This window comes from Lepus europaeus, chromosome X (genome assembly GCF_033115175.1).
Source record: "Lepus europaeus isolate LE1 chromosome X, mLepTim1.pri, whole genome shotgun sequence".
Taxonomy (NCBI): domain Eukaryota; kingdom Metazoa; phylum Chordata; class Mammalia; order Lagomorpha; family Leporidae; genus Lepus; species Lepus europaeus.
In genome coordinates this window covers 34,845,141-34,860,200 of record NC_084850.1, presented here as the reverse complement: position 1 = coordinate 34,860,200, position 15,060 = coordinate 34,845,141, and the positions used below count along the sequence as shown (strand labels likewise).

Genomic DNA, 15,060 nt, shown 5'->3' with positions numbered 1-15,060 from the left:
TATGTCAAAGAGAAATTGAGCTTCCTGTGATCTTTTGCTGTGAGGTTTCCTTCCTTTATCTTCTTTCATGTTGAGGACCATGTTTCTGTGTTTCTGTGTGTAACACATCTTTAAGCATCTTTTGCAGGGCAGGATGAGTGGCAACATATTCTTTTAATTTCTGTTTGTTATGAAAAGTCTTAATTTCACCTTCATTCACAAATGAGAGCTTTGCAGGTTATAATATTCTAACTGGCAGTTTTTCTCTCTTAGTACCTGGGCTATGTCTCGCCATTCCCTTCTAGCTTGTAGGGCTTCTGATGAGAAGTCAGCTGTGAGTCTAATTGGAGATCCTCTGAGAGTAATCTGGCGTTTCTCTCTTGCACATTTTAGGATCTTTTCTTTATGTTTCACTGTGGTGAGTTTGATTACGACATGTCCTGGTGAGGATCTCTTTTGGTCATGATTACTAGGGGTTCTATGAGCTTCCTGTACTAGGATAGCTCTGTCCTTCTCCAGACCCGGGAAGTTCTCTGCAAGTATCTTACTAAAAAGGCCTTCTAATCCTTTCTCTCTCTCCATGCTTTCAGGAACTCCTAGAACCCGAATATTAGGTTTTTTAATAGTATCCTGTAGATTACTGACAATATTTTTTAGATTTCTAATTTCCTCTTCTTTTTTTTGGTTTGACTGTATACATTCCTCTGCTCTGTCTTCTAAGTCCGATATTCTCTCTTCTGTTTCCCTGACTCTGTTTTTAAGGCTGTCTAATGTGTTTGTCATTTGATCTATTGAATTCTTCATTTCATTATGATTTCTCGTCACTACCACAGTTTCTTGTTCTACTAGTTGTTTCATTTCATTTTGATTCCTCCTTAATATTTCATTTTCACGGGAGAGATTTTCTATCTTGTCCATTAAGGATTTCTGTAGTTCAAGAATTTGTTTTTGAGAACTTTTTAATGTTCTTATTAATTTTTTGAGATCCACTTCTTTCATTTCTTCTATCTCATCATCTTCATAATCTTGAATTGGGGTGTCTTTTTCATTTGGGGACGTCATAGTGTCTTCCTTGTTCTTGTTTCCACGATTTTTGCGTTTGTTTTGCATATTGGAGATATTCTTTGATTACTTCACTGTGGTGTTTTTTTCTTTTTATACTATGACTCTAGATTAAGTGGACCCTTAGAGGCTTGAGATGGGTTTGGCCTGAGTGCTCTGTTTGGTTCCTCAGGGTTGAGGGTGTGCCAAAAATGACACTCCCAGATTAGGTGTGGTAAATCTCTCTTTTTTTCCTTCTTTTTTTTTTTTTTGATTCAAAGGGAAAATAATTAAGCACAGCTGAACTGAATTGGAGGTAGTTAGCAGGGGAATGATATACCCACAGGAGCCAGAGATCAGAAGCTCTTTCCCAAGGACCATACAGGGAATCTCTGCTGCCCTCAGTGTGGGCTCAAATTCTCCTGCAGTCTCCCACTGGGTTGCCAAGGCTACCGAACTGTAGTGTCTCTGGAGAGCACTCAGGTGAATTCCGTGAGTTATCTCCCCCACCGTCTCCTTCTTCACAGTCTCAGTTCACTAGCACCACACATTCACCAGGTCCTAATGTAAGACCCCTGCTAAAAGTAAATATTAAAATAATATTATAGTAAAAGGTTAAAAAGTTTAGCTGCTGGCAGTAGATATCCCTTAAGATATCTGTGTCTCCACCTGCCTGCAGAATAACCTTGGGAAACTGCCTTGTGTAACTGCTCTTTGTAACTGTCTCACTCAATAATGCTTGCAGATGTCCGAAAAGAGCTGCAATATGTTTCTGTAACTTAGTGACCATTGTATAAACCTACCCCCTCCCAACACGGGTGCAAATGTACCCTAGATTAGCGAGCAGAACATTTTGAGGCTTTTCCAGGAAAGACCATCACCCCTTCCCTTGCCCTTCAAAATAGCTAATCACCAAATGCTCCGCATACATATGTTAATCAGGTGGCTATTGTCTTTAAAAACTGCCTGTAACCCCTGCTCCTGGTACTCTCTCTCGACTGCCTGTGGTGCTGAGGAGCCCATTTGCACAAACATTCAATAAACCCAATAAACAGCCTCCTGTTCTTTGCATCGTCTGGTCTGAGGTCTGGGTCTCTGGGGTCGCCATCCTGATGACCACGAAATTGGGGTCGTTCACTAATTTCCTGTTATTTCACCGCCCCCCCCCAGAGTCAGGCTCAGGGTCGGTGCAGACCTGAGGTCGCCCTGCTTATGACGTATGTCCAACATGGTGCCTGCTCTTTGTCTTGCTCGCCTTTGAGGGGTGAGTGGAGAGAGAGAAACTCTGTCTGTATCGGTCACTTTTTTTTTCCTCTCTCTCTTCTAGTTAGCCTGGTGAATTTTCCCCACGGAGTTTCAAGCCTCGTTCCCTCTAGTCTCCTCTTTCCGCTTGCCCACTGGTGTCTCAGGCTATTGAGGTTCGGCTCACCTCGCGTTCCAGTGCTGGTGTGTTGAGTCTGCCGCTGGTGTCCCGAACTTGGGCTCCCACGCTTCCACCCAGGTCCACTGTGATTCACTATTTCCGGAAGAGTTTCCTCTGCTGTTTCTTCACCTACTCTTCCTTGACCCTGCAGTATCTCCACTTTTATTAAACTGTCTCTTCCCAGACTATCAGTGTGCTCCTTCCTATTCCACCATCTTGCCACTCCGAGTAATCAACTTTCTAAGAAGTAAACAGTCCCATGTAGCTTTACAGGTGAATTATAACAACATTCAAGCAAAATGTTTAGCAAACACACATAGAAAGAGCAACTTCTAGGGTTCCACAGCACAGAGGGGTGACTATAGTCCACAATAAACAATTATATATTTTATGAACAAATATAAGAGAGGAGATTAAAAAAAGAATTGAATAGGTAAAGTCCACATGGGGATTTTTAAGGAGGTGAAACTGTTGTGCATGATATTTTAACAGCAGATATTTGGTCTGTACATTTGTCAAAAGCCATAGAACTGTACAGCACAACTTATACAATAGTGTAAGTGCAAATTATGAACTTAGTAAAAATATACAATTTGGGTTTGTTAATTGTAACAAATGTACCACACTAAACAGAATGTTAATAACAGAGGAAATTATGGTTAATGTATATGAGTGCTATTATCTGCTCATTTTTCTCTAATGAATAAATTAAAAAACTGAACAAGTTTTTAAATGAATAGCCATAAGATTATAAGGGTTGCCGACGCCGTGGCTCAACAGGCTAATCCTCCGCCTAGTGGCGCCGGCACACCGGGTTCTAGTCCCGGTTGGGGCGCCGGATTCTGTCCTGGTTGCCCCTCTTCCAGGCCAGCTCTCTGCTATGGCCCAGGAAGGCAGTGGAGGATGGCCTAAGTGCTTGGGCCCTGCACCCCATGGGAGACCAGGAGAAGCACCTGGCTCCTGCCTTCGGATTAGCACGGTGCACCGGCCACAGCATGCCGGCTGTGGCAGCCATTGGAGGGTGAACCAATGGCAAAGGAAGACCTTTCTCTCTGTCTCTCTCTCACTGTCCACTCTGCCTGTCAAATAAATAAATAAATAAATAAATTTTAAAAGAAGTTTATAAAAAAAGATTATAAGGGTTAGTAAGCTTGTCATTTTTCTCTGAATGAAGGAGAAAGAGAAACTTTATAATATGACTATCATATCTATAAAATCATGACAGAAAATTATTGAAATGTGATATAATTAATAAATTAAAAGAAATGTTCAGAATTTCATGTGTCTTGGAGACCAGAAATAGATAGCTTGACCATTTTCCTTTTTGTCTTTCAGGGCTCTAATTTTTGTTTTCTGAAATGTGGGGTATGATATACATGATCACAATGATACTAGGGAATATGGTCAGTTTTGCTTCCACTGACATTAGTCCAAGCTGTTTCTTTCATTTTCCCCTTCTATGTAAAATTTATCTGTAAAGTGAGCCAGTGGGTCTACTCTAGATAATTGAAGAGAACCTGCTAAACCTGAGTTCTAAAATTTATATGTAGTCAATTCAATATTTTTAAAGCAAGCTACTGTGATTCCCCAGAAAAGCACTTAGAAATCACATAAGGGGTAATTACATAATATTGGTTGAGTTTATTTACTCCAGACTGCTTGGTAATATGAATACACTAAATATAATTGTTTACCTAAAAACTTTAGTGGGAACCAACTAATTAGGAAATTGAATTAACTTTTATTTTTAAATCTCTGGTAGTTGTAGGAGGAAGTAAAATATAAAAAAAACTCATAGGAGAGTTTTATTTAATTTGAGGAAAATAAAGGTAAGTATATTGTATTTGTATTTTTACTCCAAAACATAATGCTACTACCTCAATTTCCACTTATAATCCTGCTAATATTGAAAAGGACTTTCAAATGATCTTGTAATTCAGTAAAATTTCTGAACTGCAAGGAAAGTTTTAATTATGTTCACTTGACTATTTATTATGGCAAGTTAACATATTAATGAGTTTATTTTAGCATCTATAATTAAAGAAATAGCCTTTCAATTTAATATGCTATTCTTTACAACATGAATTTACCTGGGTAGTTTTTGTGTTTTAAAATTAATCTCACCATTTGAATGGCTCCAATGACCCTTATAGAATACTCCTTGGCATGAAATGTGTTTGAATATTTTCATACATATTTAAAGTTTAAACACTAGAAAATCTCAGGCATATAACTTCTGAGTCATGTGTAAGTATACACTCAAATGCAAAAAGATGCATATTTGGGCTTAATTATTTTAATTACATATATACTTTTATTTACTAGTACAATGTTTATGAGATGAATATATACATTTTAAGGAGTCTTTTACTTCCTATGTTCAAACTTTTAAGATAAATTCATAAATAACCATCCCAAGATTTTTTTTTCTTTTAAAGGTTTATTTTATTTACTTGAAAGGCAGATCTACAGAGAGAGAGAGAGCGAGAGAGCGAGTGAGCGAGCTTGCATCCAATGGCTCACTCCCCAAGTAGGCACAAAGGCCAGGGCTGGGCCAGGCTGAAGCCAGGAGCCTGGAGCTCTGTCAGGGTCTCCCACGTGGGTGGTGGGAGCCCAGATACCAAGGCCATCTTCTGCTGCTTTCCCCATGTACGATAGCAGGTTCACAGGCAGAAGCTTAACCCACTGTGCCACAATGCTGGCCCCTGGACCATTTAATTTTGAATGACCCATTTTCTTCTGAATTCATTTATGTTCTTTGTTGGTTTGCATTTCTAATTAGAACGTACTTTTAGATTCAAATTTCCATGTAGAACTTTTGGTCTCATAATATGAAATGAATATTCCATTTTTGCTCATGTGTCATAATTGTAACCATTTCCCCATTGTTGGACACCTGGAGGAGTTACTTAGTTTTGCTGTATTATAACTAGTGTTGCTGGGAGCAGTCATTGAATAATTTTTTTTTTTGACAGGCAGAGTTAGACAGTGAGAGAGAGAGAGACAGAGAGAAAGCTCTTCCTTCTGTTGGTTCACCCCCAAATGGCTGCTATGGCCAGCACACTGCGGCCGGCGTGCTATACCGATTCAAAGCCAGGAATTCTAAGGATACTTTATATTATCACCTAATTTCATGTTCTGAAATTGATTTCTGCAAGTGCTTCTGATACCTGTATTCATGAAAGCAAAAAATGTAAATTGGAAACTCGATTCACCATCTAATTAATTGCAGGCACTTTTAACAGACTACTGTTGACCTTGACTATGGTCATGTGAGAGCCTTTTCTGATAGAGTAAGGGACACTCTGATTCAGTTATCTTGTGATTTAATTCTGCTCTGATAAGCAGAAATTGCTAAATACTATCAAATTCTGCTAATGTTTCATCTCCTGAGGCAGGCCTGTTCATCTTACATCACTTGGTGGGAACATGGTATCAATTGTTCATGAAGCTCAGGTTGTAGCTTTCCTTCAACCAATATTTATGGTTATCATGTAAAGAGGAAAAAGTAATCTGTTCTAGAGATGAGTGAACTCTTCTTTCACTGCCCTTTTATATTTTATGGAACTAAGTGAATATCATGTGAATATCTCCATAAAACTATTTCATCATTACTATTTCATCATTAAAAGCATTTTTTAACTTTAATGAGGTAGTAGAAACATCTATAGACATGATGCTTATCTGAGAGAAATAAACAACAGGGGAGAGGTCACATCTTTGTGTTAGTCATTAAGGGTCAACAGGAATTTTAAGCTGCAATTACTCAATTAATTAGGTTTTTATTACTACAATGAAATATCTAAGACAAGGTACTTATGGAGGAAGTCTGATTCAGGTCAGTTTTGAAGGTTCACAATCCAAGATTGGATGGGTCCCATTGGTTTATCTATTTGATGAGGTCAGAGGATGGACGTGTTACACTGTATGTGGAGGAAGGATTACATACTAAGCGAGGTAGCATGGAGAGATACAGGACATGCACTCTGGTTTTGTAAAGGACACTCTCATAAGAACTCCCTTTCAAGGGCAAGCATCCAATGAGCTTAAGACTTCCCACTAGGTCTACATCTTAGACATCATAATTGTTTTATGTTTCTACCCTGTTAATTTCACTGATTTATAATTCATAGAGTTTAAATGTCTGCATAATTCAAAAGCAAAATCCTGTACAAACCACAGAATAACACCAGGGATAGGATTAGTTACAAGCCTAGATCACAAACATTAAGAAGCTATTCATGTTCAAATCTGTTCTTTTTTTAAGATTTTATTTATTTATTTAATTGAAAACCAGAGTGAGGGGGTAGAGAGAGAGAAAGAGAGAGAAAAAGCTTCCATCCACTGATTCACTCTCCAAATAGCTACAATGGATGGGGCGGGGCCAAATTAAAGCCAGGAGCCAGGAGTTTCCTCCAGGTAGGGGCCCAAGCACCTGAGCCATCCTCTGCTGCTTTCCCAGGCATTTTAGCCAGGACATTGGATTGAAAGTTGAGCAGAAGGACTTGAACCAGAGCCCATATGGAGTGCTGACATTACAGGCAGCAGTTTAACCCACTGCACCACAATGTTGACCCCAAATCTTTGCTTGTTTCACTGAGTTCCTCTTAAATTTATTTCATATGTACCTCACTCAACTCATTCTAATCTTGGCAATAACCAATAGCAACCTATCTATAAAACTAATAATATGTAATTGGATTTAACTCAAACTGGAATAAGAATCCAGTTCACTTATGGACCATCAAATGGTTTTGAAATATTGTGTTAATTTACTATTCTATAAAAACATAAAATTTTAAACTAAAACAATATATAATAAAGCCCAGTTGGGCCACTTCTGACTATATTTTCTAAAATGTTAGGAATTGAATAATATCAGAACATGAATATTGCTTAAACCAATAGGAAAATAAATCATAATTGCATTTGATTTGAATCTCTAATTTCCTATAAAAGTTTATTTGTTTTATACATGGGAATAAGCCTGAAGCAAAGTGGATGGCTTTGCTTGAAGTCAGCAGATTTTGCTGCTACAAAATTTCTGGTATTCTATACCCCAGTATCCAGGAGATGAGTGCTGGGGCTACACTTGGTCTGAAAAAAACACATGTTTATCTATAACTCTAGAAACTTGGAAAGGTTATTTACCCTCTGTAAATCTTGGTTTATACATCTAAAAAATTGATTCACAACTATGCTGTAGGTGTATTAGGGATAATGAAAAAAACAAAAGTAAAGCAATTAACATGGGGCCCAATAAATGACAATTTTTCAAAATATTGTAACTATTATAATAAATTATGCTAATAATTTGTGAGATGTGGTATTAGGGGATGTCACTAAAAGGTAAGATTCCTGGAACCATGTGTTTTACTTTAGGGAAACACTGCAAATATAGGACAGTGGGAAGATCATTATTACTATTTTTTTCACATGGATCCAAGTTTAATTTATGTCATTTTCAAAAGTGTCTGTGCTTATTTAATTGGTTTTTTATACAGGAAGCCATTTAAGCACTTACCTTTCAGAAGAAGGAGAAGGCCTTATAGAAAGGGAATCATATAGTAAAAGCATATTCCAGGGAGAAAACTGTTTTTAATCTCTCACAATAGTTTGTTTATTATAGAGACTTCAGTGTTAGAAAAGCACAAACCCTTATAATTGTTTTCTCTCAACTAAACATGATTCATTAACTTTGATTATATCCAAGAGAAAATAGAATACATTTCACAACTTTTGTTGTCAGGTTAAGAGTGGTCACTACTGATTTGTGTTATGCATTCATCTTGTATATCATACTTTTGCTATGAAGACCTCTACATGGGATTTGAAGCTTGATGATTGTATTGATTTCATACCCTGACTAGTTTACTGCTCTAATTTTGGTTACTTCTATGACTTTGTAGAACTTACAACCTTTTATACGCTCTCTGATTGGAATGCAGTGTGTTTTGCAATGATGGCAAATTGCAGTGGTGTATGTTATTGATTTTAGTTAATGAAAATCTTGTTACTCTCTTATTTTAATGGGCTATTGACAGAATTTTTTTAACTCTTAGCCTCTGTTTCCTTATGAAGATTCCAAGTACTTTGATGGAATGGGCAAGCATAAAATGTTATAGTGAAAATATTGAAGAAAATGTATCCACATTGCCGCCAAGAACTATGCTTATAAACTAAGTAGTTTTTTCATAACAACATTGAGAAAGCAGAGTCCATTTTACCAATAAGCATTCCCTTGCAGTTTCTTTCTATTAGTGTGCTTTTACAGATTCTTAATATGTGATAAGCAATGGGTTATATTTCCTTAAATGTATCACAGTATCAATTTTGTTTACCCCATTTAAGGGGAGACAGAAAAATATTATAGTAGTTTCTTCCTGATCCAGCTTTGCTTTCCAGGTCTTCAGTTACCCCTGGTCAACTGTGATCTGAAAATATTAAATAGAAAATTCCAGAAATAAACAATTCAGAAAGTTTAAATTATGGGCCATTATTAGTAGAATGATGAAATTTTATCTTGTCCATTTCCATACTGCTGGAACATGAATCATACCTTTGAAGAGTGTATCCATACTGTATATGCTATCTGCCTGCTAATCACTTATAGCTAATAAGTTATCAGATTGTCATAATACCACAGTGCTTTGCTTAACCCTTAACTAGTAGCCTAATGCGACACAACAATTCCATGTCACTTACCTCACTTCAGCTCATGTCCACATTGTATCATCTAACATTATCACAAGACAAAGGATAATATAGTACAATAAATTATTTTATGAAAGATCACAATCACATAACTTTTGTTGCAGTGTAATGTTATTGTTCTATTTTATTAATTATCAGTATTATTGTTTCTTACTCTGCTTAATTTATTAATTAAACTTTATCATAGATACATACTCACATACATAGGAAAAACAGTATATTTTGGTTTTGATACTGTCCATAATTTCAAACATCTGTGGAGGATTTGGGAACACATCCCTGATAAGAGGAAACTACTCTAAGAAGGTGACTTTCCCTAAATGGGACCCCTAAGTCAGTATCTGAAAATGTGTCTTTTGTATCATCTATACCACATGAAGGAGAGTTAGTTTTCCTAATTAATAGTTATGTCCAGTGCCAGCTCTAAGTACTGTTTCCCAATCACCAAAGTTTCCTTTTGGTACTGTCTCACTACCCCTTCAACTCCTTTCACTTTTTAGATGCCTAGTACCCAGACCACAATCCTCAGTTGCCCAAAAATCTTCTATTTCAGGTCATGCTCTACAATTTGGATGGATTCTTAAAGATATCCCAGTACTGTCCCTGCCCTGTACATTCATAATCAAAACTTTCTATTCTGTTATTGTATTGTCCCATAGTAAATTGAGAGAGCTGGTTATGTCCTTGTCTGTTGAGGAAACATGGGCCACAATTTGACATGGGATAAAGGCATTTCTGACTTTTCCTTTAACATATTGCCCTAGATCAACATTGTTGGCCCAACTACATATATTATAGTAGGAGTTATGTAAGAAAGCATCAGCATGTGTATTTACTGTCCCACCATTATTCTTTCTCTAGGAGATGAATGATATTCTTGTAAAGTATATATATGGCATGTGATAGTAAAACAATAAGGGTAGAGAAAGTATGTATATCAATGTTATTCTTCCCAATATATACTATAAATATTATAAATTCGTTTGTTTTTTTATTTTTAATTACTCAAAAGTTTCATGTTTTTTTCTTTTTCTTTTTTTTATTAAACTTTTATTTAATGAATATAAATTTCCAAAGTATAGCTTATGGGTTACAATGGCTTCCCCCCTCCCATAACTTCCCTCCCGCCCGCAACCCTCCCCTTTCCCGCTCCCTTTCCCCTTCCATTCATGTAAAGATTCATTTTCAATTCTCTTTGTATACAGAAGATCAGTTTAGTATATATTAGGTAAAGATTTCAACATTTTGCCCATATAGCAACATAAAGTGAAAAAGCTACCATTGGATTACTAATTATAGCATTAAATAGCAATGTACAGCACATTAAAGACAGAGATCCTACATAATTTTTTTTTCAAATTAATTAATTTTCTATGCCATTTCCATTTTAACACCAGGTTGGTTTTTTTTTTTTCATTTCCAATTCTCTATATACAGAAGATCACTTCAGTATATAATTAGTAAAGACCTCATCAGTTTGTGCCCACACAGAAACGCAAAGTATAAAAATACTGTTTCAGTACTAGTTATAGCATCACTTGGCTTTAGACGACACATTAGGGACAGATCCCACATGGGATGTAAGTACACAGTGACTCCTGTTGCTGATTTAACAATTTGACACTCATGTTCATGGCGTCAGTAATCTCCCTAGGCTCTAGTCATGAGTTGCCAGGGCTATGGAAGCCTTTAGAGTTTGCTGACTTTGATCTTATTCCGATAGGGTCATAGTCAAAGTGGAAGTTCTCTCCTCCCTTCGGAGAAGGGTACCTCCTTCTTTGATGGCCCCGTTCTTTCCACTGGGATCTCACTCACAAAGATCATTCATTTAGGTCTTTTTTTTTCCATGATATCTTGGCTTTCCATGCCTGCTATACTCTCATGGGCTCTTCCACCAGATCCGAATGCCTTGAGGGCTGATTCTGAGGCCAGAGTGTTGTTTAGGACATCTGCCATTCTATGAGTCTGCTGTGTATCTGCTAATACTAACTGATAGAATCAAAAAGGGAGAGAAAGATCCAACATGGGAAGCGGGATACAAAAGTTTCATGTTTTTTATTTAGCTTTCTGACTCAGTGCTTGTGCCTTCAACACTTTCACAACAATTTTCTGCTCCTCAATAAGGAAAGCATGCTTGATCCTGTCACAGACACATTTAGCACACATGGAACCACCTTAGGCCCTGATGACATGTTTTTTCGTTTTAGACAATCTCATCAGGACTTTAGGTCTCACAGCGCGAACCCCACTAAGTCTTCCTCGGCACACACCACATGCAGATTTTGGTGCTTTCCCAACCTTCTTAGTGTAAAGGTAAACAATTCTGTTACCAGGAGTTTGGGACAGTCTGGTTTTGTTGGAGGCTGTATTGTAGGAGAGCCTCCGGTGATATGTCAAACGCTGGACCACTGTGGCTGCCTCTAAGCACCATCCCAGAACAGGAAGAAATTCATTTGTTTTTTAGTTGATTTTTTAATATTTATTTATTTGAGAGGTAGAGCCTTAGGCAGAGAGAGGGAGAGACAAAGAAAAAGGTTTTCCATTTGCTGGTTCACTCCCCAAATGGCTGTAATGGCTGGAGCTGGGCCCACCCAAAGCCAGGAGCCAGGAGCTTCTTCTGGGTCACCCACATTAGTGTAAGGCTCCAAGGACTTAGACCATCTTCAGCTGATTTTTCAGATCATCAGCAGGGAGCTGGTTCAGAAGAGGAGCAAACGGGACATGGACCAGCACCCATATGGGATGCCAGAGTCTTAGCCTACTAAGCCATAGCGCCGGTCCTTAAAGTCATTTGTTTTCAGGGCAAATGATATCCCTGCGATTTACCATGGAATAGAAATAAAAGATGCTTGGGTGGGACTGATAATGGAAATGGACTTTTCTGGGGGGGCAGGGGTTGTGAGCAGAAGTGTAATAAAGCTAGATTATAATGATGATTGCAAAAACCTGATAAATATATTAAAAATGATTGGGATTTAATTCATATACCAGGTATGATTAGTATAGTATATGAAATAAATTTAAATAAAGCTGTTTTAAAAGATATATCTCAATAACTAGAATTTTAAGGATTATTTAAAAAGATGCAGATAATAATGTACATTCTAGCTCCAGCTTTCAAATAAATCTGACATAGTTTTGAATCTTAGCTTCACCAAGTACTTCGTAACTGCATGATGTTAGGGAAGTTACTTGAGTTCTCAGAGTCTTGCTCTCTTCACCTGTAAAATAAAGTCAGTATTTTCCATGGTCATTTTGGGATCCTATAGAGTTTATGCTTCTAAAATGCTTAGCACAATGATTGGCACAATTGTTATTATTATATTGATACATTCTTTTTCTAATTTATGTCATCACTTTTTAAAATAACTGAATCTGTTTACTGCAATTATCATTACACAGGTAGAAAAACATCGAGTGAATTGCAGAACGAAATAAAATACACAAAAAATTCTTGTATTTCTTAGTTGATTTTCTATCTGTAAAATAATAATAATCACCTGCCATAGGAGGTGTAAGTTTAGGATAAAGTAAATTTTGCCAGTAAAGTTACTTGCCCTGTGCCTGGCATATCAGTTGTAGTGAATAAAGACAAATCCATTCTTTATTCATCTCTTAATAATGCTGGATTATGTTAAGCAAGATTGGTTTTGAAAAGGCTATCAGGTATTGGGCATAAAGCGTTTTTGTTCAATCATTATTTATTCATTTCTATGATAAATACTTATTGTTTCAGGAATTATGTAAAATGCTGCAGCCCACAATGGCAAATATGTGCTAAAATTATGTTACATGTCAGATACAAGGATGGTGAATGAGACAGAAATAGATACATTCACTTATAACTTAATTTCATAATTTAGGAATAATTTCTGTAAAAATAGGAATGGTTAGATAAAAATGAAGGGTGCTCTTGAAGCCTAGTTGAAGGATCCCTAATACAGAGAAAGAAAGAGAGGTGGGAAGTTCTGCAAAGAATATAAAAATGTAGCATTAAATATAAAATCCATGTTCCAGATGGAGAGCGCAAAAGGGTATTTTGTTTACCAGTACCATTCTTGGCCAAATGCCAATTCCTTCCTAGCATTTTACTATAACCCTTCTTATTACCATTTTTGGTAGATAATTGCTACTGAAGAAATATTTCCTGGGTCTGTATTGAAAGAGAAAGAAACATAAATTGGAAAATATTGATAATGATGATGAAATTGCCATTGGAGTTTGGGATGTGGTAAAATGAATTCTTTTATTTGTGTACCTAGAACTGTATATAACCAGTGTAATCTAGCAGGCGACTAATCAATATCTTCTTCTAGTTTTCATATTGAGCTGGACAGAACCGATCCTGAATGTAGGAGAATGTTTCACCCTTTTTTTAAGCAGATCTGGTCATATCAGGCAACCCAGAAAGTTCAGATGTGGCCTGACTGCTTGCATTATTTGTGAGATGAATAAGCAAGCAGGCATCAACAACTGGTATGAAGATAATTTATTTTAAAACATTATAACTAAGTTTATGTGACTATGACAAAAACAGATATAACTGAAAAATAGAATAATGGAACATAGATCTATTTATAAAAATATACAAGAATTAACCCAGCTTCTTCTGATGTCTCTTGGCTACCTTAAATATTTGTGCAATGTAGGTTAAATAAATTTTTGAGGTTTTAGACATTCAAGGTGATATTCTTTGGAGTCTAGGCCAAAATGACTAACAAATATTTGAAGAAGACATGTTTTTAGGTATTTATTTCTTCTATGACCTATTTCACAGTGTTCCTGCCTCCTTTGCACTTAATTAACATTTCTTCCTTATCCTCTCCCATTCTCCCCTCCCCTCTCATTTCTTTTCTTTTGGTGTAGGATATCCTGAACAAAATTAAATAACAAAAACAACAAAAAATTCTATCACCTTTACTGGGTGCTTAGCTTGGGAGATTTGGCATTACAATTTCTATAATTGAATTCTCATATGCCAACGTCATCTCTATCTTGTGTGGTTTGAGGTGTAATACCTGATAAGTTCTATTTGAAATGGAATTATAAATAAGGTGATTTTGTTATGCAGATTTATTTATATTGAGCTAAGAGTAATGGTATATTAAAAAATCTGTTTCTTCCATTAAAATCCAGGAATGTTAAAATTGAAAAAAAATTCTTCATATTTCAAACAAAATTTATTTAGGAATTCATTCAGAAAGAAAAATAAATATAGGTCCTGAACATATTTGGGCTTCATTTGAAATTCTTTTGTGTCACTTGAAATGAATATTATTGAGGATTAGTATAAAATATTTATTTTTATAAATTTTATCACTGGTTATTAAGGCTAAGCTCTAATCAATTTAAAGTTTATAGACCAGAAGGTCCAATATAATTTGACTTACTTTGAACTAAATTAGACACTTTTCAGGAGACCTAATGAGTGATTATAAAATTTCATGAGATAATAAGCTTCAAACTGTGTATAGAAATTCAGCCTTCTGTGATTTTGATTTTGAACAAAATTCCTAGCAATTAAGTCAGCCTGCTTTGGAGAGGAAATCTTCAATTTGTTAATTTTGTATTCATTGCATTTTTTCCTGCCTCTCTCTCTCTCTATATATATATATATATATATGTGTGTGTGTGTGTGTGTGTGTGTGTGTGTGTGTTTTCATGAATATCTCTGCCTATGCCCTAATTTTTAAAATATTTTTATTTATTTTATCTATGAGAGAGAGAGAGACAGAGAGACAGAGAGAGAGAGAGAGAATGAAAAATATGCATTCCTATCTACTGGTTCACTCCCCAAAACCTTCAAATATTTTTAATAGCTAGGGTTGGGCCAAGACAAAGCTGTGAGCTGGGACCTCAATCCAGGTTTCCCACATGAGTAGCAGGAACCTAATTATTTGAGC

At 36.3% G+C, this 15,060-nt stretch overlaps 1 pseudogene; it reads right to left on the bottom strand.

Annotated features, from left to right (window-relative positions):
- Nucleotides 1–11,212: 11,212 nt before the first annotated feature.
- The window catches only part of LOC133752550 (large ribosomal subunit protein eL34-like), a 29,380-nt pseudogene continuing 25,532 nt past the window's right edge, over nt 11,213–15,060 (bottom strand).